At 41.3% G+C, this 14264-nt stretch overlaps 1 long non-coding RNA gene across 2 annotated transcripts in view; it reads left to right on the top strand.

Annotated features, from left to right (window-relative positions):
- Positions 1-14264, top strand: part of LOC119231132 (uncharacterized) — a 76057-nt gene that overhangs the window by 50719 nt on the left and 11074 nt on the right. Inside the window, exons 4-5 of one of the 2 annotated variants that reach the window (XR_008549571.1) lie at positions 1046-1183; positions 2364-2583. This is a non-coding gene — a long non-coding RNA (uncharacterized LOC119231132). Of the gene's footprint in view, positions 1-1045; positions 1184-2363; positions 2584-14264 lie in introns of those variants that run through there. The other variant, XR_005121872.2, reaches the window with a different exon arrangement.

Raw genomic sequence — 14264 nt, 5'->3', positions numbered from 1 at the left:
TTGAAAACATTTTTAGACCACCATGCAGACAAGGTTACATCAAGAAAAGGAAATCCAATCAAACTAAAAGTTTCAGAGATGCTCGATTCACTTCCAGATACACCTTCTGAGCTCCCAGTATGAGGTAGGCACAGTGCTGGGGACTGAGGGTAATGCACAAACTAGCAAACATGTCACTGTACTCTCTTGATCTAAGAACAGACTTTTGACCAAATAGTTGGGTCTGTTTAGGAATATGAGATAAATCAGAGATTCTGTTTCCAAGATGTTAACATGTCTATTTGGTGTAAGAAGAGGCTACATAGATAAGCCAGTAAGTCACTATTATAAGCTGAATATTTGCTGAATACATATGTTGAAACCTAATTCCCAATGGATGGTATTAGGAGGTGGGATGTTTGAGAGGTGATGAGAGCCCTCATGAATGATCAAAATCTACAAGCGACTATAAACCAGAGACACACTACGGGGGTGGGGGGCGGGGAGGAGGGAGTAGGATCAAAAGAAGGGGGTGGGAATTGTATGGGGACTATAACCAAGATGAAAATGCATACATTGTGCAAAAATGAAAAATGATGTACATAATGTATAAAAAAAAGGGACCCCAGAGGGAGCCCCCCTAGTGGCATAGTGGGTTGAGCGCAGCGCTGTGAAGCTGTCCGCAGCCTCTGTAGCACCAGTTCGATTCCCAGCTGGCCAGGGAGATACCCACATGGCACGGCAGACCTCTGCTGTCTTGCCCACTGTTCCCCTCAGCAGTGTTTTCTGTCAGTCTGCCTGTTCTGCTCCCCGCTCTGTCTCTGGTGAATTCTCTCACCCTCCTGGGCCTCTGGCCTGTACCCCAGTTTTGTATGCATAAATAAAATCTTTTAGAAAAATAAAAGAAAGAGACCCCAGAAAGCTCGCTTGCTTCTTCCTCCCTATGAGGGCACAGTGAGAGGACAGTCATCTATGAACCAGGAAACACGCAAACAATCTGTCAGAGCTTGGGTTTTGTACTTTTCAGTGTTCAGAGCTGTGAGAAATACACTTCTGTGGTTTACAGTTCCTACTTCATGGTTCTCTGCTATGGCAACTCAAATGGACAAAGTCACCCACTGAATTTCATGGTGCAGTGTCAAGTTAGTACTGGTTTCTGCAGCTTTAAAGAGAAGACCACACCACACTAGGAAGGGATATTTAGGTGAGTATTGAAGCATAAATGGGGTTTGCCAGATAATCTTGGGTCCCAGTTTTTCAAAAGTAAAAATGACATATTTACACTGAAAGACAAATGTGCAAGTTTCTCTCAGTAGGGGTTGGGGGTGGGGTGGAATGCTTCAGGGAGGAGGGACCGTTCCTTCTGGGTTTTAGTGATCAAGTGGGGGTGTTGATGGCTAGAAAGGGGCAAAGGGCATTCCATTCCAAGTGCATGTGGTCAGTCTGACAGGAATAAGACAAACTATATTAAAGACTATTTTTCCAGTCTTCCCTTAGTCTAGCTTCCAGTGAGGAAGGATTTGTTGGGTAAGCTCTGCAGCTCTTTGCAAAAGAAGCCAGGCTGGCCGAAAGGGTGTAGAAGTGAAGAGTTTAGTTAGGAAGGGAGCCAAAAGAACCTGAATGTAGGCTCAAAAGAAGCTTAGAGTCAGGAAAGGGAGAACTTTGTGTCAGCCTTGATGTATAGGGAAAAATGAGAAAAGGAATGGTTGCTCTAAAACACGGCTCTGTTGACAACAAAGATAGGTCTTAGGATATTTTTGTATGTATTATAAGCATGTTCTCCCTTTTAGTGTTTTTATGAAAGATTGCTGTGAAGATTGACTTAATTGTACTCATAGTTAGGCCTGGACAGATGTTCTTTGACACAAAAGTGTATCAAGATGGTGCTCTGTGTACCTGGGCTGTGCACATGTTACATAAGCTAAACTGTGAAAGCAGGAGAGCACACAGAGAACTGGGAGGTGAGAAAGACTCACTAAGTAACACAGACAGGCTGTTCATGCTGGGACTGAGGTTAGGTTTAGTCCCAGTAACTAAGGGCTTAGAAGTCAAGGTTGGGGGTGGGGGGTGGTTCCACCTCACAGGCAAAGTAGAACCTCTGAGGCTTCTGAATAGGGTGGCTCAATATCAGAGCCATATTTAGGACAATTACATTGGTTGTGGAATCATCGTGGGAAAGGGATAATGGAGTAAGAGATAGCAATTTAAAGGCTATTATAAGACCTGATGCCAAAATAATAGATTTAGAAGACTTTTCATGGAGTTGATTTGTTTATTTGAATCAAGCAAGGGTTTGATTTTATCCAGATGCAGCCTTAACCAGGACTTCAAGATGAAAATGTGTTCGCCAACCTCATTACTATTTTTTTATTTCTATTATTTAGGAGTGACGGAGGACTTACAAAGTGCTCAGGGTGGATCTGGAGTACAATGCAATAGAACAAGTTTTTATTGAGCCCCCACCAGGTGGCTGGCACAAGGGCCTGGAGCACCGGGCTTACCATATAATTAGAGTTACCAGATCAACACACAAGCCAGCCCCCCAATGCAGAGGGAGACGAAGGGCTGGAACTTAATGAGAGGCAGATGTCAACGGGGAGCAGATGTTTGCAGCTCTTCAGTTATATCAAATTAATCATCTCCTGACTTCAAGGTGCTTCTTGGAGTCCAGGAAATTTCCCTGTAATAAATTGCTCCTGGGATTGATTTTTAAAGTGAGAATGTGTATGCCACTGTCTTGGATGCTTTAGAACAGGTCTACCTAAAAGCAGAAGTTTAATAGGCATACATTCAGGTGGAAGCACAAAGACCAAATCTAAGTATCTAGACATGTTTCCTAAAAAAAAAAAAAATTGGCAAAAAAACAGAGGCTGATTTTTTAATAATGGAATCAGCTGCTGGCAAGGCATTGCTCGCCAATCTGCCCACCTTTTCGTTTCTTTAGCAAATTCTCTGCATAGGCACATGTGTACTGACATTTCAAGAGTGAGTGAAAACAGAGGCTGACCTCACGGAACCTACAACACAGTCATAGCAAATAATTTTGTAAATACATCTAAAATCTCCAGTGTGGTGAATGGCATGAGGTAGAGCTATGTGGTTCTTGCAAAGAGCTAACGCAGGGATTTGACTTGAGTCTGAGAGATCTTCTCTGAGCAGGGGACAGGGGTACATCTCTTCTTTCTCTCCTCTTCCTCCTCTCTTCCTTTACCCTTCTCCTATCCCTTCCCTCCCGCCCATTCTGCTTTCTTCCCTCCATCCTTCTCTTTGCTTTCTTTTCTCCTGTCCTCCTCTCTACTTTTTTTCTATTCCTTTCCCAAATAGTGGTGGAAAGCTTGTTAGGAACCCAAGGGCTGCCCTGGGTCCTAATGAAAAGCAGAGAGGAGGCTCTTGCAAAGCAAAGGAGACAAAAACAATAAAGGGAGTGTGACAGGAGCACGATGTCGCAGAGGAGACAGGACATTCAGTGTGACCTGGGTGAAGCGTGGGAGTTAGGAAGATCCAGGCGTTGGGGCTGTTGGAGATGGGTGGGAGCCAGATTGAGGAGCAGGCTTAGTGGGGGGCACATAGAAGGCATCAGGCAGTGAGGCAAGTGCATCATCTGGTGCACATTTGGGAAAACCTTTTCCGATAGAAGTGTGGTCCCCTCCACTCCCGGCAAACAGGAAACCAGGGGTCCTCACATTTTGGTGTTTCTAAAGTGTTGTTTCAGGTTGGGAGGTCCCAAAAGTGTCTGGTGAGTCCTTTGGTAGCTTCAAACGCAGGAACAAAATGAGAGCTCCCACTCTTTGACTCTGATTTCCCCTCTCCAAGTTCTCCATTCGTTAAGACCCCCTCCTGGAAATGAATAAACACCACAGGCATGCAGTCTTAATTGCAGGGACTTTTCCAACACTGTAATGATAAGGTAAACTGTTTCTTTTAGTTTTAAGTGGGTGTTGCCTTTCAAGGTATTAAACAGAATAAAATCGAATAGAATAGAAAATAAGATAAGATAAAATGAAATAAGCCTATAAAGGATGAAAGGTCAGAAGACATCCATTATTCGAAAGCCGGGTTTCTCAACCTCGGTACTATTGACATTTGGGCTGAATAATTCTTTGTTGTGTCTTACATTATAGGATATTTAACAGAATCCCTGGCCTTTACTCATTGGATGCCAGGGAAAAATCTCTCCTCATTTGTGACAATCAAAAATGTCTCCTCCAGACGTTGCCAAATGTCCCCTGGAGGGCAAATCCACCCCCTGTTGAGAATCATTATTCTAAACTGTTTGGTGAAAGTTTTGTAGATATGAAGAAATTCAGATGTGATTTAGCAAAGGTATGTTCAGCAAGTTCTGGCTGTGTTTAGAGTCATATGGGGAGGGACTGATGGCATCTAATATTAAATGAGTCCGTTGTTGCCTCCAGAAACACCACATCTCAGAAGCCCTCACTCTCAGGCCCCTGCTAATTATTAGACCACCTCTTTCTTTCATCTCCAAATGCCTCTAATGTGTTATCATGGCACCGATCCTACTTTCTCTCCAATTACATGATCAGATGGACCTTTTTCAATTTGGCTTTCAAAGCTGGTTACTCCTAGGAGACAGCTTTGCTAAAAGCATTTAATGATCCTCGAGGTAGCCAAGCCATCGAGGTGCATATCCGCGGGGTGGGGCAGAATGGGGACTTTGTCTGGGGTTCTGTCCACACTCCAGGCTTGCCACATCTTCCATTTCTCTGTCCTCTCAGAGTGGGGCCTGCTGGCGTTGTTCAGGTTTTGCATTTCAGATTCCTGTTTGATCAGATGCCAGCGGCAACATTATAGACGTTCTCAGACAATACGCGGGCTGCTTTCCCTGGGCTAGGGTCTGTGCCCAGCACCGCAGCCCCTTATATTAAAATTATAATGTTTTGCAGTTGCTACTAGGCTGGTGACTAGACTTAAAGCTGCTTAGTAGCAAGGACTTTGTCCCATTTCTCTGTATTTCCCCAGTGCTTCTATCTTCTCTCACATCTTAAGGATGCTAAAAGGCTGGTGCTTAAAAATGGATGTCTTCCAGGACACATGTGAGCCGTAGTCTTGACACACTTGGCAGCGATTTAGGGTGTCTCCACATAGGGAGCCTACGTTACAGATATGAACCCACATTCTACCTGGAACCTTCAGCTGGGAGATTGTATGTTATTTTTATCAGCATCCCTCTCTTTTTCCCCCCCAACATGGTTCTTTAACAAGGTCATGTCATTATCAGTTATTTAATATTTCTAAAATTAGACAGAGTCTCACCACAGCGGCAGCTCGAGCTGTGGGCCAAATTCTTTGAGCCTTCTCACACTAGGACTATTGACATGGGCTCATGGTGGGTCTTCCTGTTCCTTCCTTTCTAGATGTCAGTTGCTTCAAAATTCAGCCAGGCTAAACTCTAGTCTCATTTGGTCAGGATTTTCACTTATTTTAGAAATTGTAATAGCCACCTTTAGGCCAGAGGGTTGGCATTTAGCTATCTGGTAGGCAGTCAATATTCTATACTCAGAGGTCTTAACCAGCGAGCTCAAGACAGCTCTCTGACCAGCCTAGAGAAAAGGCAAAGTAGAGAAAGGGGGTGTAAAAAGCACTTTTTCCAAAGCAGCCCTATATCTCACTTCCTTATAAAGCAACTGTGGGGTCTGGGGGTAATTAAGAACAGGTAAAGCGTCAAACAAGCAGAAGACAGAGATGGTAAATGCCCACTATTCCTTAGCAGAAACTTAATTGTTGCCTACACTGTGCAGGTTCCTCTGCTATGAGACAGAGAAGACATTATATATCACATGGTCCTGTCCCCGCCCAACTTATAGTCCCATGAACAGAAGACTTGGGATAAAAGCTAGAGTTAAGACTATGTAAAAGTTTTTTCCTTAGCATTTCATGGAATATAAAGAATTTTGACTATCTGATATAATCTCCACATTGTATGGCTGTCCCCATTTTATGTAGGAGGAAACTGAGGCTCAGACAGTTTATGTATTAATAACTTGTCCAAGTTTACTCCACTGATAAGGGATAGATACAGGGCTGGAACCCAGATCTTCCAACTCCAAGTCTGGTGCTTCCAACGAAGATCAAAAGAAGAAAGTTCCATCTTCCCACCTGTGCCCAGACTCCCTCCTCCTCCACCCAGTAAGTTCTCAGTGATATCTCATTATTGATCTCCTGGCAATGTCATTTGGTCCTTGTGCCATGTCTAAAGACAATATTTACTCTCCTTTCCACAGGGTTCCAAGCTGGCAGAAGGGACTGTTCTTGAAACATGCGGGAATCCATGGTATACACCTTCAAGGGCAGCTTTAAAGCTGGAGCCTCAGCATAATTATTGATTAGTCTGTTTTCATTTTCTATTGTGGAATGCCATTCTCCAACACCCACAAAGGGTTTTGTGCCCATAAATCAGTTCCTTGTAATAGCAATTAATAAGGCCATCTACAGAGGGCAAAGTCTCCTTTCCAAAGTATCTTAATAAGTGGGTCATAGAGGACGAACACAACCTGAAAAATGAGGAGGAACCCCTCTGACAGAAATATATCGTCAAGTTTTTTTTTTCTCCTGACAAGAAGCAAGGAGAGTTTCACTAATCCAAAGTGGTTTTATCACACTAGCAAATAAACACACAAAAGAAGGATTTACCATTTACAACTTGGTTAAATTATTTGACCTAAATTACAGAAACAAAAAAAAAATATGTGGGTGTTTTAGCATCATGTCTAGAATATTAGTAAATATCAGTTTTATATGGAATGAATACGTAAATAGCTTACTGACAAGATAGTCAATCAAGGTGGAAATTTGTAGCCCTTAATAGCCCCAGTCAGCATTTTGACAACATCATGCCAATAAAACAGACTCACTGATTTTTTTCTCCAGTGGAACTTACCTAGTACCTAGTATTGAGAGTATATTTGGGACAATGAGAGACTATGTGGATTTTAGATTTGGTCCATGTACCAATGTATGCACATGACCTCTAATTATTGTGTGGGACAACTGAGAAAAAAAAAATCCACAGACTCAGACTCAGAAGATTGGGGTTAAAGTCCTATTTCTGTTTCTTAATAACTCTGAGATCTTTGGTCCAACATTTAACATCACTGAGCCTCAGGTTTCCTCCCCTGTAAATGGAAATAACATTAACAGAGAACTTATGTGTCGGTTAGTGAGGATGTGCTGGCAGTGACTGTGTAAGTGCTTTCTCCACCACCAACTAAGATGCAAGTGTGAGTTGTACATCTTGTAACTCATCACCAGTGTTCTTATCTATGTTGGATAAATGGAATTAGGGACTAATTCTCCAATTATGATGTTAATAAACATGAATATTAATTTCTTTGAAGTGGCTTGAATCATTGCTCAGGTACATTACCCATCCAGTTGCAAGCAAACCTCCTGAATGCTATTGGAAAGCTATGGAAAGAGTGGGTTCCACTCATCCTCTGGGGCCCTTGTGGTTCTTTTGGCATCATCACTGGACTACGACATCTGAGCAAAGCTGTGTTGTGATTGGAGGATATGGGTTCTGACCCTAACAGAATCCTATTTGCTGAAGAGAAGCCAGAAAGTGAGAAGGGGTTCTTACCCTTCTTGGGTTTGTTCTAAGACCCTTCTCTCCCAGTGGACAGTGGGTTAAGAACTAGCCCCCAAAGACTATCACAGGGCAAGGTTAAAGAATGGAGACAGAGCTCTGCCAAATATTCCCCTCATATTCTTCCCTCCTCACCCCCCCACCATTTCTTATCATTAGGAAATTGGGCACTGGAATGGAATAAGAACATAAGCAAACATATTTCAAGCTTAAGCCCCTTCCTTATTTCTACTTGCAAAGTTAATCTTTAATCTCCTTTGCATCTCAGATTTTCTTTACCATAGAAACTTGGTTTTTGCCTCCATTTCAGTCTCTTGCCAGTTCTGTGCCACTTGATCAAACTAACCTGGACAATGTGTGAGCTCTTAAGAGAAGGCACCATTTCCTTGGTGAGAAATCTGTTTTCATGATTGCTGATAATAGAAAGTCCTTTACTGAGTTTGATGTTAATGGCTTCTCAATCCAGACTGGGTTCATTTTCTGCAGTTGTAGATTATTGTTCTATTATTGCTTGTAGTCTTGGGAAGCAAAGATGGAACACACTTCATGGATTCATTTTGTACTCAGCTTTGATCACAGTCAGCAACGTGGGTAAGGCAATAGAAGCAATGGGTGTCGGGTAATCAGCTTTATTGGTGATTAGACAAAGAAAACATGAAGTGCTTCTATTTTCTTTCTTGTTTGGAATTCACTTTTTTTTTTTAAGGATTTATTTATTTATTTATACAAGCACTGGGTACAGTCAGAAGCGTGGGAGGGTGAGAGAATTCACCAGAGCCAGAGCGGGGAGCAGAGCAGGCAGAAGGACCGAAGTGCACTGCTGAGGGGAGCAGCGGGCGGCAGGAGAGGTCTGCGCGCCATGTGGGACCCTCCTCTGGTGGCCGGGGAGCAGCCAGGGATCAAACAGGCGCTGCAGGGGCTGCAGGCAGCTTCGCAACCCAGCGCTCAACCGCTGCGCCACTGGGGAGGCCCTCTTGTTTGGAATTCAGATGGATTTATAAACAATGAAAAGGTGATCACCAGATTTTACTGATTCACCATTCAAAACTCAGTTTGCAAAAGGAGGTTTCTCACAGGCACAGTGAGAAATAATTTATGACTCTTTAAGTGTTCAAAATCGAATAGATTTTTTTTTAAATTGAGTAGCTATTATCTCTTATATACTGGTTATCCCTCAATGGATAGAAATGGTTTTTGTCATTCACGTTTAAAATTCCAGAGTCTTCAATAACTCCTTTCTCCTTCATTCCTCCACATTTGTTCTTGCAGTTTTTAATTATTTTTGCCTTCTTATCTTTACCTACCTAAGTGAGGTCATTATTATCTTGCACTGAATTGATTGAAAGAAACATGTAACTAATCACCATGGCCTCAAGTTGTCTTGACGCCACTCAGTCCTGAACCCAACTTTGAGATGAGTGTTCCGAAAGCAACACACAGTTTATATCACTCCTGTTCCAAATCATCACTGAGTTCCCATTTTTAGTAGAATCAAGGTCAGACTTGTAAGTGTGAGACTTAAAGCTATTTATAAATGCTTAGCCTTTCCAATAGTTTGCCCTTCCATTCTTTTAATGTCCCACTACACTGATTCAGTCATCTCCTAAAACAGCCTTGAACTTTTGTCTCTGCATCTTTGTTCATACCATTCTCTTATCCTGGGATTCCACGCCTATATATCCTCATGCTTCTTCTTTAATTAATTCTTTACTAATCAATGCAGTGTGATATATTAGAGTCATATGTAAATCTATTTTCTTTACCCATTAGATAATTAGATCATAAAGGCTGAAGCTATGACTTATATATCTTTATACTTCCCACAATGCTTAATATAGAGCCTTGGACAGAATACACTCTAAGCATATTTATTGAATGAATGAATAAATGTGTAAATAGAGATAGAATCAACATATTGTTTAGACTTTGGATTACATCATACTCTGGAATATAATGAATGGAAACTTTTGGAAGATGAACTGGTACTTTCAGAGCATAATAGAAGTGAGAATTTAAATTGTTTCAGAATCATCAAGGCTAGAGCTCCCTACTGTTCTCTTGCTTATTTCTCTCCTCATTTTCATTTCCTTGGAATCCAATCCCCTCACTCTCTCTTAAATATAGCATGTAATATAGAAATAATTCTTAAAAGCTGTTAGCATTTAAAGATATGTGGTAATTAAATCCCTTCTCTCTAACTCTGCCAAGCTGTCTTCTCTCATTAAACACAGAATATAAATAAAGACAACTCTTTGTGATCAGATCATGGGCAAAACCATGCAGTGGGTCACTCTAGCCAAAGCCATTATTGCATCAAATCGGCAGCCTCATGGAGGCATTATCCTCATAGCTGCTTTTAAATTAACATCCTCATATTCCAGAAGACTGGCCTCTTCTTGATATTCTATAAGTACGCATGAGCTTATGATGCGGGTGCAGTAGACATTGAGCCATGAATGAACATCTGTATAAATGTGTACTGTGTGTGAGAGCATGTCGACTTGCATTTATGATTGGTTTTACCCCTAAATTTCCAAGACCTTTTGAGAGGAAAAGAAAGAGCAAGTCTTAATTTATTCCTGTATAAAAGAAAGGCCCACATCCAAGGACTTGGAGGTTTGGTTTGGATAAGCATCCAGTCATTGGGGTAACTATCTGAAGCTCTTGCATCTGCAAATTTGGAGTGGATCAACCGAGGACAGGGGTTGTCATGACATTCACAGTATTCCTCACTGTCATTCAGGCTAGAAAGTAGCATCTCCTTTTCCTTAAATCATTAAAATTTGGGGGACTAGAAGGTCAAATGAAAAAGTAGAGAGAGAAGAAAGAAATGTTGGTTGGGTTTCTTTAAGAACCCCCAATTATCTGCTAAGTTCAAAGTTGTGATTATACTGCTAATAGCTGGGTGAAACTGTGACACACAAATGTTATGAGTTAATAATGGGCAACTTTACAGTAGATCCGTAGATCCACAGAACTTGAAATCTAAAGGGGACCTTAGGGGCCTTCTGGCCAAACCATCTTTTTACACAGATTATAACGCTGAGGCTTGGAAAGAAGAAATGGCTTGCCAAGGACACAGAAAGTAGAAATGGGATTCATTTCAGAGTCCTGACATTTAATCAACGTGGTTACACTAAGTCATCACTTGATCTTTTCTACTGTAGCACATATAGATGGATTCAATGGGTGGTGATCAGGCCGAGGTTGTGTGTTTTTTTTTTTTAAAGATTTATTTTTTTTTAATTTTTATTTATTTATACAAGCACTGGGCACAGTCAGAAGCGCGGGAGGGCGAGAGAACCCACCAGAGCCAGAGCGGGGAGCAGAGCAGGCAGAAGGACCGAAGCACACTGCTGAGGGGAGCAGCGGGCGGCAGGAGAGGTCTGCACGCCATGTGGGACCCTCCTCTGGTGGCCGGGGAGCAGCCGGGGATCGAACCGGCGCTGCAGAGGCCGCGGGCAGCCCCACAAACCAGCGCTCAACCGCTGCGCCACCGGGGAGGCCCCGAGGTTGTGTTTTACTGTAATTCTCAATTTTCATTTAAAATGGCTTTTGTCAGTTCATCTGCAGAATGAGGACTTAAAAGGTGGGTTGGATTAATAAGTATGGGAGCTATCAGCAGGGGGCAGTAGCATGGTCATTGCTGACTTTCATTTGCATGGGAGAGAGCATTATTGAGAGTCTGAAGCAGGAGAGGAAATGCTTTCCTTCATGGTAGAAGATGGCTACCAAAGATCAGAAGAGAAAAGTCAATTTAGACTCTAAATTAGGGCAGCATACGCCACCAGTCAGAGAATCAACCAACCAAGAAATAAAGGAAATGACTGAGGGTGCCAAGGGCCTTTGATCAAGCAAAGGCAGGAGAGTTAAGGAGACTCAGGGATTAGTCATAAAGCCAAAAGAGAAGTGCACGTCAGGGAGCTGGCCAGCCTATCCCCAAAAGTAAGTTGCACATAAACCTGCACATAAAATTTGGTTATAGTCATATTTCGAAGCTCCTTCTTACTCTTCATTTTTGGTTTCTAGTAATTTCAGAAACTTCCTGATGGAAGAAATTTTATATGTTTGTGAAACTTAGTTTTCTAATTTGTTGATGCAGCATGTCCTTCAAATCTTACTATTCTGGAAAACCAGAATGTATACTTAGGAATAGTAGTGAGGTGTAAGTCTATCATGATGCATTCACAGGGCAGGAGCAGCAAACTTAAAACATCCCAAAGCAAGTGTTTTCAACTCCACTCCAAACCATGCACAAGAAGGAAACCAAGATTATTTAGTTCAATTCTTTGCCTTTGGGCTCACTGCTCCTATTTTTTTTTTCTTAATTTGGGAGTGATATCAAGTATATTAGAAGACGTATGTAATTCAGTATACAAAAGGTATACAAAAGGTATACAAAAGGTATAATTCAGTATACAAAAGGTCTTGTTAGAAAATATGGATAGAGAAGTTAACTTAGACCTAGAGCATTATTATCCCTTGATCAATAGTCAGTGGTCAGGGGCTATACTATACTATATTATAGGATTTAACTGTGAGATGACAAATTATGAATTAATTCACTTACTCTTTGATTAAGAGGTAAAACATGGAAAAGGGGGGTAAATTTTATGAATTATGGGCCTAAAAGTTTGTTCCTAGGTTAATCTCTCTTACAGTTCATGAAAGGAATAGACTGTAAACTTAAGGACCAGATTGGGTGCACTGAAGACTTGGTCATGGTGCTGGACTAGCTTCTTTCTATTTATTTATTTATTTATTTATTTATTATATATTTATTTATTTATACAAGACCCGGGGTACAGTTCAGATTGCAGGAGGGTGAGAGGATTCACCAGAGACAGAGTGGGGAGCAGAACAGGCAGATGGACAGAAAGCAATGCTGAGGGGATCAATGCGAGACAGGAGAGGTCTGCCACACCATGTGGATATCTCCCTGGCCAGCTGGGATCGAACCCGCACTGCAGAGGCTGCAGACAGCTTCACAGAGCTGCGCTCAACCACTTGTGCCACCAGGGCGGCCCTGGACTAGCTTCTTTTTAATAAGGTTGCAAAACTGGTTAAAAGGGAAATGCTATAGACGTAATATATCTAGATATCAGTTTTGCTGGATAGTCTGTACTTCTTTAAGGACTGGAATAAAGGACTTATTTCCAAGCTTTTATGATTTTATGAAGATTATAGCAACTGATACTATAATTAAAATAGATAACAATCAATTGCTATACTATAAAAGAACTGATTAATGGATGAATGAAAACCTGTTACTCCTTAGGATGCTTTTCTTGGTAGTTTCCACTTTAATATTTTATATTAGAAAAAGACTTAAGTAATATTATTCATGGCCATTTGGGATTGATGTCCAATATAATGATGAAGGAATCAGTAATTGAGATTTTCCAAATCTGAAACTATGGGGAAAATATTGAAAGAAAAGTAATAGGGATAGATTGCAAAGTATTGGGGTAAATATGGAAGGTAGACGGTAGGAAAGATAACAGCCGACCTAGCACCGAGCACTCTATGATTGTCAACAGAATGTTAACTGGATGATGGGATGCCCCTCTATTTGGTTAACATTATTTCTAGGTGTGTCTGTAATGGTGCTTCTGGTTGATATTATTAGTTGAATCAGTAGACTGAGTAGAGCAAATTGCCCTCTCTGAGAATGGGTCTCATCTGATCCATTGAAAGCCTGAATACAATGAAAGGCTGAGTAAGAGCAAATTTCCTCTCTTTGCTTGACAGTCTTTGATCTAGGACATTAGTTTCCTTCTCCTTTTGGACTTAGACTCAGATTGGAACTTACACCAGAAACTTGCCTGATTATCAGGCAACTGATCTGATACTAGAACGAGAACCATATCATCAGTTGGGCCTGGTCCTCTCAGACTCTATAATTGCGCGAGCTGACTCCTTATAGCAACTGTCTCTTTCTCTCTCTCTCTACACATGTATGTATGATATAAAAAAAAAAAAACCTTCTTTGAAGAACCCTAATACAGCCTCACTCCCACTTCAAAAAGAAAACAACAACAACAACAACAAAACAAAACCAAAGTGGGAAGGATGCTAAACTGTCAAGAGTCAAAAACTGCCAAAATACTAAGGTTAATCTTAGATCCAGAATAAGCAAGGCAATATCTTACTTACTACTCTGATCAGATTCTACCTAGAGTGTCATGCTCAGTTCTGGTAAACCCAGGACCGGAGGGGAAAGATCAAACAAGAGGAAGTACAGAAGGAAACAACCAAGAAAGATGATAAATTTAAAGGCTTGCCAATCAAACATAGTCCAACAACTAAGGATGTGTGTCTAGGGAGAAGACTTCAGGGAAGGACACAGCAGCCATTCTAAATTTTCAAACAAGAAAGGAAAGCTAGAAAGCAAGAAAAGTAAAGTTATTCATTCAGTGTGACTCCAAGGAGTACCAATGTGGTAGAGTAAATGTGTTAAGGAGAATAGATTTCCCCCAACCTAAGAAGCACTTTCCTAAGATGGACTGGACTGAAATGAGAGTATATTTTCTTCAAGAAATACATGTGACAAGTGCTGGGTGATTTGAGTTTCCTGGTAAGAGTAAGATTGTCATCATTTATCTTAAAAACACTTTTCAGTGTTTTTTTTAATCTATGAAATTGCTTTTCATAGATTAAGTGATGGCTAGCCAAGCAAACA

The sequence above is a fragment of the Talpa occidentalis genome, unplaced genomic scaffold, assembly GCF_014898055.3.
Source record: "Talpa occidentalis isolate TD23 unplaced genomic scaffold, MPIMG_talOcc4v2.1 talOcc4.7, whole genome shotgun sequence".
NCBI lineage: Eukaryota > Metazoa > Chordata > Mammalia > Eulipotyphla > Talpidae > Talpa > Talpa occidentalis.
The sequence above is the reverse complement of the archived record's forward strand: the minus strand, read 5'-3'. Positions and strand labels throughout refer to the sequence as shown.